We start from the raw sequence: 8,769 nt of genomic DNA on the forward strand, positions 1-8,769 counted from the left end.
TGTTTTTATTCCCGGGTTATTTATACCTTCTGAATCCAATTCTCCCTAAGCAACAAGAGAACTGTTCGGTTCTGCAAACATATATTGTATCTAGGATATACTGCAACATATCCAACATATAAAGGACTGCTTGCCATCTAGGGGAGGGGGTGGAGGGAGGGAGGGGAAAAAAAATCGGAACAGAAACGAGTGTCAATATAAAGTAATTATTAAATAAAAAATTAAAAAAAAAAAGAATGAGATTATAAATAAATTGAAAGTGCATAGTATAGTTTACCTCTCAGACCTGTGGAAGAGGAAGGAATTTATGACCAAAGAAGAACTAGAGATCATTATTGATTACAAAATAGAAAATTTTGATTTCAAATTGAAAAGTTTTTGTACAAACAAAACTAATGCAAGCAAGATTAGAAGGGAAGCAATAAACTGGAACAGCATTTTTACGGTCAAAGATTCTGCTAAAGGCCTCCTTTCCAAAATATATAGAGAATTGACTCTAGGAGAAATCAAGCCATTCTCCATTTGCTAAAGGGTCAAAGGATATGAACAGAAAATTCTCAGATGAAGAAATTGAAACTATTTCTAGCCATATGAAAAGATGCTCCAAGTCATTATTAATCAGAAAAATGCAAATTAAGACATCTCTGAGATACCACTACACACCTGTCAGATTGGCTAGAGTGACAGGGAAAGGTAATGTGGAATGTTGGAAGGGAAACAGGGACACTGATACATTGTTGGTGGAATTGTGAATACATCCAGTCATTCTGGAGAGCAATTTGGAACTAGGCTCAAAAAGTTATCAAACTGTGCATACCCTTTGATCCAGCAGTGTTTCTACTGGGCTTATATCCCAAAGAGATACTAAAGAAGGGAAAGGGACCTGTATGTGCCAAAATGTTTGTGGCAACCCTGTTTGTAGTGGTCAGAAACTGGAAAATGAATGGATGCCCATCAATTGGAGAATGTCTGAATAAGTTGAGGCACATGAATATTATGGAATTCTTTAAGGAATGACCAGCAGGATGAATACAGAGAGGCTTGGAGAGACTTACATGAATTGATGCTAAGTGAAATGAGCAGAACCAGAAGATCATTATATACTTCAACAACGATACTGTTTGAGGATATATTCTGATGGAAATGGATTTCTTCGACAAAGAGACCTAACTCAGTTTCATTTGATCAAGGATGGACAGAAGCAGCTATACTTAAAGAAAGAACACTGGGAAATGAATGTAAACTGCTTGCATTTTTGTTTTCCTTCCCGGGTTATTTTTACCTTCTGAATCCAATTCTTCCTGTGCAACAAGAGAACTGTTCGGTTCTGGAAACATATATTGTATCTAGGATAAATTGTGGCATATTTAACATGTATAGGACTGCTTGCCCTTTGGGGGAAGGGGTGGAGGGAAGGAGGGGAAAAGGTGGAACAGACGTGTGTGCAAGGGATAATGCTGTAAAAAATTACCCGGGCATGGGTTCTATCAATAAAAAGTTATAATTATGGAAAAAAAAATTAAGAAAGCATCCATTTTGGGGACCAAGCTTCACATGCAGCCTGATGGCCTGATGGATAGACTACCACAAATGTTGGACTCAGTGTTCTCTAAATTCACATCCAGCCTCAGAAACTTCACTCTTACTTCGAGTGAGTCTTGTTGCTCCTCTCAGGTTGTTTCCACTTCTATCAAATTGGAATAAGAATAGTACCAATCATACTAGAATTATTTGGAGAATCTAGAGAAGACAATGCATGTGATTCATTTAGCTCACCTTATGGCTCCATGTAAAATATTATCTTATTATTTTGTGAGAGTTTTATGTTACTCTACCTTTCTAAAACGACTGAATATTCATTATGATTAGTAATAAGTCAAATATAACTAATTCCCAAAATAAAAAGAGGCTAAAGGCTAGTAAATTGGTTTCTATTTTTTTCTTTTCTTTTCTTTTCTTTCTTTCTTTCTTTCTTTTTTTTTTTGTTTGTTTCTAAGTCAGTTTATCATTAGATTCTAACTTAGGTTGTATTTCCCCCACTGCTGTCCCAATGGAATTAAAGTCAGTTTAGCATCCAGTTAAAACAACTGCTCTGCCTGGTGTGCCAGGCAAGGAAAGATAACTGAGGACAAAGCCATTGTCCCCAAGTAGCTTATCTAGACTTGTACAATGCTATGAATAACATTTTATTCTGAATATTTATGAAAAAATCTGCTTGATCCATGCTGTGAGGACATCAGTACTCAACTGTAGCAGAGAACCCTTGCTGCCACAGGAAAATGGAAGATCAAAGGTGACAATCTCTTGAGAAAAAAATTGTGGGTATTTTTCAGCAGTTAAGCTTGGGCAGGGATAGAAAGAAGTGTATCATACTAATTCTAGTATTAGTTGCAGTAAGGAGCTGTCCTCGTGAGGGACTAGATTAGCCTTAGAACTTCTAATTCATGGATTGTCCTTGCTGAATATTCCCAAGACAAAGGATTATGATTAGTTACTTATAGACAAGCTGCTCAAAATGTGTCATTTTAAAAACATTTTCTGTATTTGTAATTGTTGTTGATAAAAATCTATTTCATTAAAATTTGATTGAATCTCACAGTTCTCCAATATGAATACAGCGAGAACAAAAATAAACACTATTCTCTTTAGACAACCCATTTCAATAATTTCTGATTTCTTAAAACGATTTGGCTAGAATAGCTAACAACACATCAATAATGAAGGTCAGCATATAAAAGAAAATGCAAATATGGCATTTTTGAAAATGACTTGCTGTTTTGTTTTTGTTTTTTTCATGAGGTGTCCATAAGCAATTTCAAGTGGCCTGATTCTTTATGAGCTTTGGACCTCAGTACAAAATGAATACTAATCAGTTTAGAGGGTCAAATCAGAAACTTACCCTGTCTCTGTATTTTCCTGAAAAATGCCTTTAACAATACCTTTATCTTTTTCTTCTTCAAATTTTACAGTGATATCTAGGTCTAATATCATTTCATCTTTGGTGATAGGCAAATGGGAGAGAAAAATGAAATCAGGCAGTTGCCTCTAGCACTAGGTCTCTGAAATGTTATGCAGAGGATGAATTAAAAGAATCATTTTCCACATTGGGAATTTCTGACACTGATGTCCCTCAGCTACAAGCCCAAGACCAATAAGAAGAACAGACTATTCATTAATTATGGCAAGTGTAAGTCAGTTGTAGGCAATTTCTAAAGTAAGGAGAATTTGAAATTTGAACTTTCTATGTCAGCATTTTGTAACCAATGGGAAAAATTAGTAAGTCAAAATTGCGGATGCTGGAGAAGCAAAGTAAGGGCACAGCCTTTGTCTTTCAATAGCTCATACTCTCATGCAAGAATGTTAGTTACTCTGGGTGAGCTACATATTTTCCTAATCCATGCTGCACTAGAACATAATTATTTAGGGTTCCCTTGCACACCATTACCTACAGAAAAAGAAGGTTGCAAAAGAAATCTTTGATTTGAGAAGTTTTGAACACGTGTGTGGACCAAGGATGGAAAAAGAGCATGTCTCATTGAGCAACTACAATGAACTTGCCTGATATGCCAAAGTATAGCCATTGCATGTGTTCCAGTGCATGGATTGTACCTAGGTAAGACATCTCCCTGCTTAGTGCTCTTAAAGCCTAACACGCCACCTCCTTCTTCTCGGGCCAATCCCACTATGCCAGTTCCTAGAGGGCCTCCCCTTCCCCCAGATCCTCACGGGGGTATAAATATGTGCTATGAAAGAATAAGTTCTCTTTCGCTTCACCCATACCTCCTGGTGGTCTGTCTCTGTGGGATCCGAGCTGGTGCCCGAAGACGGGTAAGTGTGCTAGACGTGCCATCGACTGACAGGCATTAAGAGTAGCTCAAAGGGGAGCTACCAGGTTAGAGTAGTTCATAAGGGCCAAACAGTGCACCTCCTTGGACAGCTTTTCGAGACTACTTAAAGTAAGTTCTGCTTCATTTTAAGCATATTAGCAAAGTGAAATTAGACTGATTAATATTTGGCTGAGGGGATTATGGTTTTGAATCTTCAAATCTTGCTTTCTTGGTGTTAAATTGCTCCTGGCCAGGGAAAAAATTTTCCTGAAACAATGATCATAGACAAATAGTTTTAGTGAGATTGTTATAGGCCATATTGTTCAGCTCCCCTTCCAGCCTTACTTGTGCAGTGAAGAAAAGCCTTAGAGAAGAATACTCGGCTAGTTAGTCACCCATCTGAGACTGGGTCTCCCACTGGAGGAATATAGCTTCTCCTCTTTAGAGTTTTTCCTCCAAGTGGCTGTTGTTTCTAGCAAATACAAATAGGACAATTTTCGTGTTTCAACCATGAAATTATTCTTATTCCAAGACTCATTAAAAGAAGCCAAAATAAAGAAAGAGAAAAAAGAAAAAAAAGATTAAAAAACAAGAGCAAAAAAATAAACTACAGAGACATCAAAGGAACACTATATTTTCATTCATTCACTAAGTTCTTTACATATTAATAGTAAATATTCATATTGAATAAAACCATTTTCTCCCTACTTTTTTTGATGGTTTTGGCCCTTGTAAACCTTATCCACTTTTTCTTTTTTGTCTTACAATCCCTCTTAGTCCTAAAGTGATTCTTAAGTGTTCATACTTTCTGTCTCTCTTCATCTCCTTCCATGCCTCTTTTTGCCTTCATTCCTCCCTCTCCCTATTTCCATGAGTCCCCTATCCCCTTCCCTTCCTTTCTTTGTCTCTGTCTCTTTCTCTCTCTCCCAGTATCTCTCCCACCCCACAACTCCTAATCCCCATCTCCTACCATTATATAGCACAAACATTTTAACTTCTTAGCTTCCTCTTACATTTTTTTTCCCTAAATCTAGTCAGTCTCTTAGCTCTAAAGTTTATATATATATAGTTTGATTATATTTTACATAGACCTCAGAATGTGCAGTAAATAAACCTTATAAACTTACTCTAAATTACTGATTTTTTCCAGAGGAACTCTAAAAAACCAAAAGAAGTACATAATCACAGATGTAAAAAGGTATTATTTTCTTTATGACACATTGGTATAATTTTTAGAATATATTAGAACTCTTGGAGTTCTTGGAGTCTCTTGGAGTTGATATCAATCTTCAGAGAAAAATAGGAGTAACAGGATGGGACCAGTTGCACATAATGAGCATATACAAGGCACAAATATACCCATAACCTCTGACAATCACCCCCCTTCCCTCAACTCCCCACATATTCACAAATTGCCCACACACAATATTGGAAAATCTATCCTGTTTCTACTCCTCCCCCTCTCAAAAACATGCAATGTGAAAGACTTTGTGTTTGCACACAATCATACTAAGCTGTGTTTTTGTCCTTCATTACAAATTGTAAAAATTTTGAACTTTTTGGCGTGATGTGTTTTATATAAGTATCGCTCAGCATCATATTACAAAATCTTTTCTTCTCATTTCCTCTTTAATGTCTTCTCTGCACCAGGAATGAAGCTAGAGAAAACAGTGCTGCAAAGAAGATACCTAAAAGAAGCTGTTTTGGTAGAGGATGTTTTACAAGCTGTTTTAGAAAGCAAACTAAATGATAGAAATGATGGCCATAGTTGTCATCTTAAATGTAACGTGAAAATTTAAGCATTGTAACCAGTCAATAACCATTTCTTAAGGTTTGGGAGACTGCTGCTTTATAATATGGTTTTTTGTTTTTTTTTTCTATCATTATTTTTATTTTATTTTTTTTAATTTAAATTTTATTTTACTTAATAATAACTTTGTATTGACAGAATCCATGCCAGGGTAATTTTTAAAATAACATTATCCCTTGCACTCGCTTATGTTTCATTTTTTCCCCTCCCTCCCTCCACCCCCCCCAAGATGGGAAGCAGTCCTATATATGTTAAATATGTTGCAGTATATCCTAGATACAATACATATTTGCAAAACCGAACAGTTCTCCTGTTGCACAGGGAGAATTGGATTCAGAAGGTAAAAATAACTCGGGAAGAAAATCAAAAATGCAAATAGTTCACATTCATTTCCCAGTGTTCCTTCTTTGGGTGTAGCTGTTTCTGTCCATCATTTATCCATCGAAACTCAGTTAGGTCTCTTTGTCATAGAAATCCACTTCCATCAGAATACATCCTCATACAATATCGTTGTCGAAGTGTATAATGATCTCCTGGTTCTGCTCATCTCACTTAGCATCAGTCCATGTAGGTCTCTCCAAGCCTCTCTGTATTCATCCTGCTGGTCATTCCTTACAGAGCAATAATATTCCATAACATTCATATACCACAATTTACTCAGCCATTCTCCAATTGATGGACATCCATTCATTTTCCTGTTTCTAGCCACTACAAACAGGGCTGCTACAAACATTTTGGCACATACAGGTCCCTTTCCCTTCTTTAGTATCTCTTTGGGTTATAAGCCCAATAGAAACACTGCTGGATCAAAGGGTATGCACAGTTTGATAACTTTTTGGGCATAATTCCAGATCGCTCTCCAGAATGGCTGGATTCGTTCACAACTCCACCAACAATGCATCAGTGTCCCCGTTTTCCCGCATCCCCTCCAACATTCATCATTATTTTTTCCTGTCATCTTAGCCAATCTGACAGGTGTGTAGTGATATCTCAGAGTTGTCTTAATTTGCATTTCTCTGATCAATAGTGATTTGGAACACTCTTTCATGTGAGTGGTAATAGTTTCAATTTCTTCATCTGAAAATTGTCTGTTCATATCCTTTGACCATTTATCAATTGGAGAATGGCTTGATTTTTTATAAATTTGAGTCAGTTCTCTATATTTTTTGGAAATGAGGCCTTTATCAGAACCTTTAATTGTAAAGATGTTTTCCCAGTTTGTTGCTTCCCTACTAATCTTGTTTGCATTTGTTCTGTTTGTACAAAGGCTTTTTAATTTGATATAATCAAAATTTTCTATTTTGTGATCGGTAATAGTCTCTAGTTCATCCTTTGGTCACAAATTTCTTTCTCCTCCACAAGTCTGAGAGATAAACTATCCTATGTTCCTCTAATTTATTTATAATCTCGTTCTTTATGCCTAGGTCATGGACCCATTTTGATCTTATCTTGGTATACGGTGTTAAGTGTGGGTCCTTGCCTAATTTCTGCCATACTAATTTCCAGTTATCCCAGCAGTTTTTATCAAATAATGAATTCTTTTCCCAGAAGTTAGGGGCTTTGGGTTTGTCAAACACTAGATTGCTATAGTTGACTATTCTGTTTTGTGAACCTAACCTTTTCCACTGATCCACTGATCTATTTCTTTGCCAATACCAAATGATTTTGGTGACTGCTGCTTTATAATATAATTTTAGATCAGGTACAGCTAGACCACCTTCATTTGATTTTTTTTTTCATTAATTCCCTTGAGATTCTCGACTTTTTATTGTTCCATATGAATTTTGCTGTTATTTTTTCTAAATCATTAAAATATTTTCTTGGAAGTCTGATTGGTATAGCACTAAATAAATAGATTAGTTTAGGGAGTATTGTTATCTTTATTATATTCGCTTGGCCTATCCAAGAGCACTTAATATTTTTCCAATTATTTAAGTCTGACTTTATTTGTGTGGAAACTTTTTAGTAATTTTGCTCAAATAATTCCTGACTTTCCTTGGGTAGGTAGATTCCCAAATATTTTATGCTATCAACAGTTATGTTGAATGGAATTTCTCTTTGTATCTCTTGCTCTTGGATTTTGTTGGTGGTGTATAAAAATGCTGAGGATTTATGAGGATTTATTTTGTATCCTGCTACTTTGCTAAAATTATGAATTATGTCTAATAGCTTTTTATTAGAATCTCTGGGGTTTTCTAGGTATACCATCATATCATCTGCAAAGAATGATAGTTTGGTTTCCTCATTGCCTACTCTAATTCCTTTAATCTCTTTCTCGACTCTTATTGCAGAGGCTAGTGTTTCTAATACAATATTGAATAATAATAGTGATAGTGGGCAACCTTGCTTCACTCCAGATCTTACTGGGAAAGGTTCCAGTTTTTTCCCCATTGCATATGATGCTTACTGAAGGTTTTAAATATATGCTCCTAACTATTTTAAGGAAAAGTCCTTTTATTCCTATGCTCTCAAGTGTTTTTATTAGGAATGGCTGTTGGATTTTATCAAATGCTTTTTCTGCATCTATTGAGATGATCATATGGTTTTTGTTTGGTTGGTTGTTGATATAGTCAATTATGTTAATAGTTTTCCTAATATTGAACCAGCCCTGCATTCCTGGTATAAATCCTACTTGGTCATAGTGTATTATCCTGGGGATGATTTTCTGTAATCTTTTTGCTAATATTTTATTTAAGATTTTAGCATCAATATTCATTAGGGAGATTGGTCTATAATTTTCTTTCTCTGTTTTCAGCCTACCTGGTTTAGGTATCAGTACCATGTCTGTGTCATAAAAGGAGTTTGGTAGGACTCCTTCAATCCCTATTTTTTCAAATAGTTTATAAAGCATTGGGGCTAATTGTTCTTTGAATGTTTGGTAGAATTCACATGTAAATCCATCTGGTCCTGGGGATTTTTTCTTAGGGAGTTGATTAATAGCTTGTTCCATTTCTTTTTCTGAAATGGGACTATTTAAGCAATTTACTTCCTCCTCTGATAATCTGGGAAGCTTATATTTTTTGGAAGTAGTCATCCATTTCACTTAGGTTATCAAATTTATTGGCATAAAGTTGGGCAAAGTAACCTCTTATTATTTCTTTAATTTCCTCTTCATCAGTGGTAAGTTCTCCT

This window comes from Antechinus flavipes, chromosome 3 (assembly GCF_016432865.1).
Source record: "Antechinus flavipes isolate AdamAnt ecotype Samford, QLD, Australia chromosome 3, AdamAnt_v2, whole genome shotgun sequence".
Taxonomy (NCBI): domain Eukaryota; kingdom Metazoa; phylum Chordata; class Mammalia; order Dasyuromorphia; family Dasyuridae; genus Antechinus; species Antechinus flavipes.